The 11962-nt window shown below is 34.4% G+C and overlaps 1 long non-coding RNA gene across 1 annotated transcript in view; it reads right to left on the bottom strand.

Moving 5' to 3' along the window:
* The window catches only part of LOC136847767 (uncharacterized), a 40429-nt gene extending 29147 nt beyond the window's left edge, over positions 1–11282 (bottom strand). Inside the window, exon 1 of the long non-coding RNA XR_010855830.1 lies at positions 11145–11282. This is a non-coding gene — a long non-coding RNA (uncharacterized lncRNA). The remainder of the gene's footprint in view (positions 1–11144) is intronic.
* Positions 11283–11962: the final 680 nt, after the last annotated feature.

The following is an 11962-nucleotide window of genomic DNA, read 5'->3' as shown; positions in this document are numbered from 1 at the left end:
CCTGTCTCTACCCCTTTCCCCAGCCGGTGCCTCTGGGAAGGCCCCAAAGGGTCCTCGCCGTCGTTTCGTCTTAGTTACCCGCCTATGGTTGCCCGTAATGTCATTACAAGGATGCTGACACACGCCTTCTTCGTAACAAGGGAATGCGTAGCCAACGTTGATATTCAGAAACCGGTTCCATGGGCGTAACGCTTCCATACCAAGGCGTGAATACAAAAAATTCCTCGAACTTAATTTCTCAGTATTTACTGAGAATCCATTACCAATCCTCTTCATGAGACTCGATGAAAAAATAAAATAAGAAAAATACTAACAGAATCATATAAATACAAATGTAAAGCAAAATTGTAAAATAATAGCTTAAAGAAATATTAGCAAAAAAAAGGGAAAGCCGGGGAAAAAATATCCTAATAAAGATATAGAAAAATTTAAACATGCTTTTATTAAAATGCACTAAAAAGAAAAATGATTTTTGAACACCAAGATTTTCTTACAATTAATCATATCTACAAAAATAAAAAGCATGGCCCCTAATATGGAAGGAAATGTTACAAGAAATTAAAAAATATATTTCTTTTCTTATTGCATTTCATTCTAATGTTTAGGGAGCCATGTTTTTATTTTGTACATGATTAATTGAAAATCCTGGTATCTCAAAAAATTATTTTTTACTTTTTAGTGCATACAATACAGTACAACATGTTTTTAAATTTTTGCAATCTTTTATTTTATACTTTTTAGTTTTGACAGAAATTGTAACCGATTTATGATAGTACTGATATTCTGATACTCATTTACGGGAGGGAGGAAGGTGAGGGAAGGGGGAAGGGGAGGGGAAGGTGAGGAGGGGAGGGGGGAGGAAGGGGAGGGGAGGGGAGAGGTGTTTGTGGAACGGGGGTGGAGGGAAGGAGGGATGGAAGATGAGGGGGGGGAGGGGGGAGGAGGAAGGGGAGGAGCAGAGGAAAATGGGAAGGGGATTGAGGAGGGGAGGAGGGGAGGGAAGGGGTGGAGGAGGAAGGGGTAGGGGAAATGGGAGGGGAGGGGGAAGGTGGCAGGGGAGGGAGATGGAAGGGGAGGGCAGCTAAATTAACACTTGATCGTGTGCTCAGGGAGGAGGAGGGGAGGAATAGCAGGAAGAGGAGGACAGGGAAGGTGGAAGTGGATGGAAGAGGAAGGGAGGCCACAGCTAAATTAACACTTGATCATTATTGCTCTGGAAGGGGAGGGGATGGAAGAGGGAAGGGGAGGGGGATGGAAAAGGAAGGGGGAGGAGGAGGACACAGCTAAATTAACATTTGATCGCATGCTCCGGAAGGGGAGAGGAAAGGGGAAGCGGTGGGAAGAGGAAGCAGGGAGGGAGAGAGAAGAAGGAAGGGAGGGGAGGACACAGCTAAATTAACACTTGATCGTGTGCTCGGAAGGGGAAAGGGGAGGGGAAGGGGATGGAAGACGGAAGAGGGAAGAAGGGAAGGAGGCGAGGACAAAGCTAAACTAACACTTGATCGTGTGCTTCGGAGGGGAAGGGGAGAGGATGGAAGAGGGACTGGGAGGGGAGGACACAGCTAAATTAACACTTGATCGTATGCTCCGGAAGGAGGAAGTGGCATTGGTGAGAGGGGATAGAGAGGGAAAGGGGAGGACACAACTAAATTAACACTTGATCGTGTGCTGGGAGGATATAGGAGGGGAAGGGGAGGGGATAGAAGGGAAGGAGGAAGGGTGGAAGAGAGGAAGGAGGTGTAATATAGAATAGATTCTACCGGAAGGTCAAAAGTTGTAGAAAAATCCGAGTTTCATACAAATCTGCTATACTAGGGAGGTCATAACTGACCTACTGACCGTAAGGTGCATTGTCACCGGGACTGAGTAACCACGCAAAATTTCGAGTCCATCGGACGAAGGGAACAGGTCGAAAATTGAAGTTACAAAAGATTTAGCAGACAGACGAACAGACGGAGACAAACAGACAGACGCACAAGTCAAGTTAAATATAAGCACGTAAAATATAAAGTGATCTAGCCTAGCAACAGACATAGCAATTATATTAATACTGTTTGCAAGCAAAAATAAATACGAGTTCAAAAATGGCTTGTTAAAGTGTGAAGCCAATAAAATAACAACATGCGAATGGAGCTTTAATTGTCAGAAGAAACCGAAGTGTTGGTAGAAGCGAAAAGAAAAAAAAATCAAGCGGCTCTTTGTCGAAGGCATCACAGCTGCTGAAGGTGATAGCTAAAGGTACTCAATGGCTACTGAAGGTGGTTGCAAACGACCCCTCATGGCTACTGAAGGTGATAATGAGGCAGGATGGAGAACGAGCAGTTAGGACGAGAAGATGAGAAATGGAATCATTAACACAAGGCTAGGATAAAATTTAATGATTATATATTGTAGTTTTTGACACAGCAATTGACCAAGAATCTACATGCAGAAAATATACCATGATATACAACAGTTCTCATAAACCGAACTGAAGGATTTGGAGAAGAGATTTGGAGAGAGAGAGAGAGAGAGAGAATTAGCCTTTAACATATCTACGTAATCAAAAAGCAATGTATTTCCATATATTCATTCTGAGTATTATCGATAACCTACAGATAATGAATTCCAAGTTTAGGCTTGCCGTACAGTTGAAACTCGGGAACGGGGTCTTACCGTCAGTCATATAAAATTACTCTATATGCAATGTGGTGCCTTGTTACGAGCTTCGGGACGGTACGTAACGTTCTTAGTATGTCACGATAACATAAATGCATTTATTTTCTACTCTCCCACCAAATTTGCTCACTAATTCCGAAAACTAACACATGTTCCTTGAGAGAGAGAGAGAGAGAGAGAGAGAGAGAGAGAGAGAGAGAATTCCTCGGATAGACAGATAGATAAAAGTATAAGGCCGAGGTTGCTGAACTGAACCTTGGCACATAAAAGGATTTCGCAGTGTGCAATGACATTACCAGACGGCGTGGTCTAATTATGAAGGGCTAACAGGTGTGGACAAAGGAGCTGATTTCTGAAAACGTACCAAACCTCGTAAAAAGTCTATCAACGCGGTATATTTAACAAAGAGAAAGGCTATTAAATACGATGCACTTGACCAGAAAACACATTTCGAGTTAACAATTTTACTGTCCGAGAAATTGTTTCAAAGAATGGATTCCACACCAGTGGTACCAGTTAGTTTCTTGGCACAGTACAAAAAGCTAATACACTTTCTTAATAACACGACGCTACACTTACAGACAATGAAGGAAGGTCTGATATTTAAACACTAAATATAAAATACTTTATCTCAATTCAAGCAAAAGCAAAAATATTAATACCCAGAACAGCAGCTGGCCGTAATTGTTGGTGAGCATGTATGGAAGACTGTTGTATCTTTCGCCATATCAGTGCTATTTTGATATTGCTTAATGGCTTCGAAGAGAAAGAAACGTAACAAAAAGACTGGGGGACATTAAAATGGAACAGGGAAGACTTTCATAGGTTTATGAAAGTCACTTAAGTACAAATCAGTCCACCCGTTAAAGAGAAAACCTAAATAAAAATTCACCGGAGTTTAAAGATATAAAGGTTAACAGGAGGTTATGAGTTATGGACCGATAATTAGAATAGGAACGAAACAAAATGCAAAAAGCAAGGAGGGGAAAAATAACAGACTATAAAATCAATTTATGCACATTACAAAATAATGGAACATTTAAAAAACTTGAATAACATATCGGTAAAATACCAGCTTTCTAGGAATAAAACGATTCTTTCGATGTTCAGCAGCTCATCTCCTGTAGTGATAATGAATATACGAATGAAGGCAAAAATGGTTATGTAAAAACATGTCACAGCAAATCTTGCCGAATTATACTTCAATCCAATAAAACATCAAAGGTTCCATGAGAGACGTGAGCAGAAGACCATGAAATTTCATGAGGTAAACCCTATCTGCCAATTATATCGTTTTCTTCTTATCTTAACTCACGTTAATACCAGCCTTAAAATATATATCTTATCTCTCTCTCTCCCAACACCCGCTCCCCCTTCCCTTACGTACTCCTTAAAGGAGTTGGTTCTATAATGGTTTGTTCAGATTTCATTATGATGTTAGAATGAGGTTGCTAGCCCCATGCCCTGCCTTGACTGACCTGGCAGCGACCAGAAACAAACAGGTCAACTGTCATGTAACTGTTTTACTGACAAGGTCAACATGGGCCCAGTGGCTTTAACGGTTATCTTACAAGTGAGAAGAGTACCATAACCAATTGAATATATATATAATATATACAGTATACAGTATACACATACTCGCTTCGTCCGTTAAGTTTGAAAGGTCTCATGATAGTTTGTAGTCACTCACACCAAACTCCCAGGGGCTGTTGCAAATTTCAGGAAAACATTTTATAAATATGGGTGCTAAACTTTCGCTTAAAGAGGGTGGAGACGCAAAACTAATATGTCACTGCTATGGATTTACGAATCACTTATAATTTTGCAGAACGCGCGGATATATACATCTACTATTTAAGAATAGCCTACGTGCAAGTTAACAGACTGTCCTTTCGTGTGTAAAATATACTTTCATTATAGTTTTACGCTCTTCATAAGAGGCAATTCAAACTCTCCACAACGGAAGATCTAGAAAGGCATGTTTATGGATTCCTTCAATCGATCCCACCCATTCTCTGGCTATACCACCCCTCCTATCTCCTCTCCTTTCAACACCGCCACCTCCTCCTTCGCCCAGTCTCGGCAACCAGGAAGTCATCAGTATGTAAACCTCGAAGGGGCTTCATTGCTTCTCTAACTTGGAGGGTCAGGTTGGAGGTCCTCGGCTTCGTGATGGATCCAAGAAGAGCTTCAACCACTTTGCATAGATTCATGGAGGATATCACGCGGCCTTACACCGACCACCGACCGACCAACCGAAGTGCCTACCGCCCGACCAAGCCCCTCCCCTCGTCTTCCTACCCCGAAACTCAACCAGTTCCTTCATAGTATCCTCCTTCCCTGAGCCCGCCACCCCACAAATCCAACTCCTTAACTAGTCAAGATTTATAACATTGTTGGCCTGTTAGGGATAGATGCCCTCCCTTCCCCGACACCACGACTTCTCAAGGGGTTGTTATTATTCATTGTCTTTACTCCTTCGGCAATTTTTGCAAATTCTCGGACAGGGAATGCTTCCCGCACTCCAACACTAAAGCTGAATGTTCATTTTACATCAGCAAGTAGATGGGAAGGTATATAATTTTCATGCAATATCACCACACGAGAAAATATACAAAACTAAATATTCATTAAGATCGAAGAGCTTGTTAGGTGAAAAGGCATTGTAAATATCTAATGAAACGGGTAAACAGATATATACCGATGAAAGTGACAGATGAAGGGGCCAATTGTTAATGTGAAAGGGCTTTACAACATAGTACACTGAAGGTACAACACGATATTGTAATATAGTTACACGAAATGTTCCTTTAAAGTTTGCACCAAGTAGTTGATTTAATTCTAAATTATGAACTTTAAATTAAATTAATCATGAAAAGATTTTCTTTACCACGCTTTACGTGTATACATATATTACTAAAATGACTTGAGATAGTATAAAAAAAAAATTGGATGCATTACTTCCGTATTACTGAAAACACTGAAGTTCCCTCTAAGCAAAATGATATTTCACTCAAATAATGTGGTTATGGAGGAAAGAACGAAAGCTGTCGTCACCACGTTCATCTTAAAATTACTCTGCTGAGGAAGAGATTTCTGTGCAAATCCATAATTTTTTAATGCCTGACATTGATGACAATCATTCATACTTTGAGGCATAGCCTACTAAGTCCCACAAATATTACAATAATGCAGGCACTGTACAAATTGCACATGCATGTCTGAATTTACGTTATATTTAATAAATGATAAAACTAATAAAAATAATCATACACATATATATATATATATATATATATATATATATATATATATATATATATATATATATATATATATATATATATATATATTTATATATATACATACATACATATTATATATATATACGTACATAACATGCATACATGTATATATATATACATGTATAAATTTGCAACCAATTTACCTCAACGGAAAGCAACAATCTTGAAAAAATAATGAAAATCGGTAATTATATTTAACATCTTGTTACACAGTATAATAAAGGCAACAGGTAACGCTGTCAACAATATCTCAGTCGTCAAGTCTAATGGAAAAATAAATGATTAAAATCAAGTTTTTATATCGAAACACAATAACAATATATTAAAAATTCCGTGAGAGGGAGAGACTTTCAGTCATGTACCAGTGTATAAAAAAAATAGTATACAGGAAAAATGAAATGAAACACAACAAACCCATCGATCTTTCGTAGTTACGGAGAGATTTGGCGTTATGGTTTACAGACACTTGCCATAATATAATTATATAAATACACACATATAATGTATATGTGTGAGCTGCATAATGGAGGTGCTGAGTGCACAGAATGAGAATGGCAGACGCCCTTGGTGTCAAAGGTGGAAAAGATTGTTGAATATAAAAATTACGTAACAACCACACGACCTCTTAACTTCTCGAGTTCCTTACACTATTTGGATAAACTTACTGCTGCAAGCATTGGATCCACACAAGATATAAATTAAGAGGCCCTTCTTTCCACAGCGAGATTCAAACCTATGGATGATAGTAACAGTGAGGTAATTCAACAACGCTTCATAGCTGAATGGACTACGTGGTACCTCTTGAACAAGTGTAGATTCGAATCCCACAATAACAAGCAAAGGATTCTTCGGTTACTTCCCTTCTGGATTCAAGAATGTAGTGATAAACGTATCCAAAAGGACTCAGTAGATCGAGAAGTTAAAAGTTCATTATGAGTATTACATATATACATGAATATTTATCTGGTGACAGTTAGCAGTACATTTGTGTAAATGCAAATGTTTGTGAAAATTACTATTAAGAAGGAAGGAAGGCAGTTACAAGAGGTGAAAGATGAGGACTGAGAAATTCAAGCCTGAGTGCAATCAACAGAAGAGGGCTGGGAGGTGAAAGAAGAAATAATGTGGAATAAAGTTGAGTGGGCAAGAAATAGCGTGACAAAAATTATTATATATATATATATATATATATATATATATATATATATATATATATATATATATATATATATATATATATATATATAGTTTAACGTGGATGAAAAGATGCATCAGTGTTTTGAGGTGGTTTGGTCATGTAGAAAGACTCGAAGACATGAGGGTAAAGCTCGAAGTTACGTGAGGGAAGTGAGAGACACGGAGAAAGTGTTGGGAAGATAGATTCACTGGAGTGTGCGCAAGAGATGAGTGGCACAATGCATGCAAAGTGAGAATAGGGATGGGTTTGCTTTTCAAGTTTTTTAAGCATTTACGTGAAGGATGAACACGACAAAGACTACTGCTTATATGGAGCCACACCTCATTAGGGGAAAATAGCTTCCCTGATTATGCATACATACATACACATACATACATATATACGTTATATATATATATATATATATATATATATATATATATATATATATATATATATATATATATATATATATATATATATATATATATATATTAACTTTTATCACATACACAATTGTTCTGTGCATTGGTAGAATTACTAAAAGGACCTCATTCAAACTGGATGGTATTTAATGGAGTTTTTATTAGTTACAAGCTTTCTTGGACAAACAGTCCACATTATAGTATATAATATACTGTTTATCCAAAGAAATAAAATATATCAATATATAATATATATATATATATATATATATATATATATATATATATATATATATATTATATATGTCTATATATATACAGTATATATATATATATTATATATATATAAATATATATATATATATATATATATATATATATATGTATGTATATATATATATGAACAATTACATATATATATATATATATATATATATATATATATAAATATAATATATATATATATATATATATATATATTATATATATATATATATATATATATATATATATATATATATATATATATATATATATATATATATATATCATATTATACACATTCATTTATGCACATACACGTGTATATATATATATATATATATATATATATATATATATATATATATATATATATATATATATATATTGATCATATATATATGAATTCATATATATAAGTATGAATGTATGAAAAAATGACGAGAAAAAATGACCGAGCTTCCTATCTGTGTACTTCATGTGCCTTCAGCTGTCAGCTTCCCCTATTACATCAATCCGGACCCTCGCCCTATGGCCTCCTATGCGCACCCCTCCCTTCCAAAAATGCAAAAAAAGAAATACCTCAAATCTACACACAACAACAAATCTTTCTTTGGAACCCTCTCACAGTTTTGCCTCGTACATTTTTACCATAATCTTTTTCTCCTATTCCCTGTACATGCTTCATGTATTGTTATTTTCTAAATCTACATACAGCCCAAGTCTGTTTGATATTTAGAAAACACTCACTCATAAAAACCACTAACAAGTATATTTTACCTACACACATATATATATGTATACATTGTCATGATGCATACCAAGTTTATCAAAGTAAGTGTGAGGTATCAACAATTAAACAAGAATTATACTAGAGCAAAAGGGCATCACTCCACCAAACAACTTTTAACTGGTCGTAATTAACTTCAGCAAAACTAAAGGAACAAAACATGTTTATTTGCTTTGCCTTATGCACATAATTAATCTTATTCACTGGTGGTCAATAAATGAAACACTGTTTTTAAAAACTTTAAATACAAAAATTTATTAAGTTCAAAATTTTTAATTAGAATTCACAATCTGAAAAAATTTACTATTACTTGAAAACAACACAAAATTTAATTAATGCTTGAGTTAAATTATTAAACAAAATAAATCACAAAACTTTAATTTATCAAGAAATTAAATGAATCAGGCAAAATTTAAACTATTAAGAATTACTCAAAATTTGAAAAGAAAATCTTAATAAATGAAAATTAATTCAAGTATGCAATATCAAATCATCAAGAAATATTCAAAATGCTAAGTAAATAAATGTTAAATCACAAATATATAAAATGTGAAAAATCAATAGATTGCAAACACAACACAAAAATACACGAAAGACTTATCAATAATAATTTCACTAAAGCAAAATTATCTCAATATACCTTATTATACCATGATAATAATAAGTAAAATTCACTTTACCTTACACAAGCTTGTGAAAACCTTTGCAAAATCATGCAGCTGCTTTAAATTCACAACACACACTTTTTACAAGGCGCCGTTACCTAATCCCTTTTCCTACGTTCAGATCTCAAAAAGCTAAGATTAATACCAGTGACCACACTAACACTATGTTAATAATTACTCTCTTTTGAAGGGAGAGAGAGAGAGAGAGAGAGAGAGAGAACCAATACTAATGGTCTCTCAAATCAGAATGAACAGATTTTAGGATTCCAATAGGAAATTAAACAATCATATGATGTAATTAAGGCATTCTGGGAACGAGATATGAGAGAAAGTTCTAGAAAAAGGAAGGTGACGTCACTTCCAGCAAATCGTTTTGAACGCAATCGGGACAATACATGATCAGAGCAATGCAATTTTAAACATGACGCAACTGCCATGAGATTCAGTGCACACTTGTTCACATTTCTCAAGAGCACACATCTTTACCAGAAAATTGTATGGAACACGTAACATTGCAAAATCCTTCGTCTCCTTCTCGTATGGGACAAAGCTTTTACAGAAATCTTAACATGACTGGATTCCTGTTCCCAACCTGTCAACATGTGAATCAAAACAAAGCGCTGTCTTATCTTAACTGGTGACAGATGGCACATCTGGTCTAAAACTCGAATCTCTCTCTCCCGCTGCTATGCTATTATCAGGAAAGATATTATTAATTCTAAATTACGCTGTCAAGTTATCGAAACCATTAACTCTTTTTGAGATCTGATACTACACTACATACATGTCAAAAATATGGAAAGACATACATATTACAAGGCAACATCATGAAAATATGTATATACACACATTATATATACATATATATATACATATATATATATACCATATATATATATATATACAGTATATATATTATATATATATATAAATTATACATATATATACAGTATATATATTATATACATATATATGTATAGTATATATATATATATATATATATATATATATATATATATATATATATATATATATATATATATATATACAATATATATATATATATATATATATATATATATATATATATAATATATATATATATATATATAATATATATATATAAATATATATATATACATATATATAATATATATATAATATATATATATATATATATATATAGATATATATATATATATATATACAGATATATATATATATATATATATATATATATATACAGATATATATATATATATATATATATATATATACAATTATATATATATATATATATATATATATATATATATGCATATATGCATACATACATACACAAACCTACAGCAGTGACTGTAGGACTTGTCTTCTACTTTTTCTTCACTTATGGCTAATCATTAAATAAAATACTGGGAATGAAGGAAAACTGTGCCGTTTACGGCATAATACATCCTAGACAAGGTCTACGTACAGACCTTGATCCTAGACAATTGTTAAATAACAAATTGCAACAAAATGTGTAGAAATTAATGTCCTTTTAGTTAATAACCACCACCTGCCTAGTTTGTATACATGCATACAAATGAAACCACCCCCTCTCCTGAATTTACTCACAGTAAAATAATCTATAGGGCTTTCACTTTTCCACTTGTTAGAACCGACTGACTTGTACGCATTATAACCAAAAATGAAAATTACGGATAACAAATTTATCGAAACGAAATTTCATCGAATTCACTACATGCTGACCAGACTTCGCTTATTTGACATTTGCAGTAGTTTTAATTAACACTTCTGAAAATGTAATCCTTATTTACTTTGGAAAGTTTAACCAATTATGAATTTAGGTAATGTACTTACGTTCTGTCGTGTCGATCCACACGAAGCAACAGAAACGCTCGTGAATTCGTCGTTTCCACTAATTGTTCCTCTTTTACTCTGCACTTACACCCCTTACCACTTGCGAAGTAACGTCCAACTGTCGAGTGTCGAACGGACGGCCAAATGCCCGGTCTAAGCTATAGTAAACCAGGAATTCGTAGCGGTGAGCCGGTGAGACAGACCTCAGTTAACGGCCCGTCAAACTGCCCATTCTCCAGTCTGAACAAGTGTTTCTACGGTTATTTCTGCAAAGAGAAAGGTGACACGTTCGTTTTCTAAGAGCATTCTTTACAGCCTTCGTTGCTAATATTCATTATTTTCGCTAGTATTCCACTGGTTTTCCCCTCTTTCTCTGTGTTCCAAGTCATGTAACGATAAACTCTTTATCTTTTAATTTTTTAAGTTCTAAAGAGTCGTAGTTTGAATAAAGCCCTAACCCTGACTTTTCATCGCTTCAGAATTTTTACTGAAATTGCTATGTAAAATTTCATAAACATTATCTTTCAAGGAATGTTTTCATGCTAGTCTCTGAAATGAGTACAGCACAATCTGTAACTGTTCTAAAATAAATGCAATCCTGAAATATAAGTTATTAATTCACTCAACACATTTTAATTTATAATCTTAATATATATAACATATGTAATTACATATTCATTAACTTTCTTATATACTATACTTTTCATCTTTATTCAATGTTACCTCTGTTTATGTAGTCTTACTTCTATCTCGCCACTTTTCTCAAGTATGGTCATGTTATTCTGAGTGAGCGTGTTGGGGCATTTTTGGCTTGTTCG

The sequence above is a fragment of the Macrobrachium rosenbergii genome, chromosome 17 (assembly GCF_040412425.1).
Source record: "Macrobrachium rosenbergii isolate ZJJX-2024 chromosome 17, ASM4041242v1, whole genome shotgun sequence".
In the NCBI taxonomy this organism is placed as follows: Eukaryota; Metazoa; Arthropoda; class Malacostraca; order Decapoda; family Palaemonidae; genus Macrobrachium; species Macrobrachium rosenbergii.
Note: the sequence above shows the minus strand (reverse complement) of the source record. Positions and strands in the feature narration are given on the sequence as shown.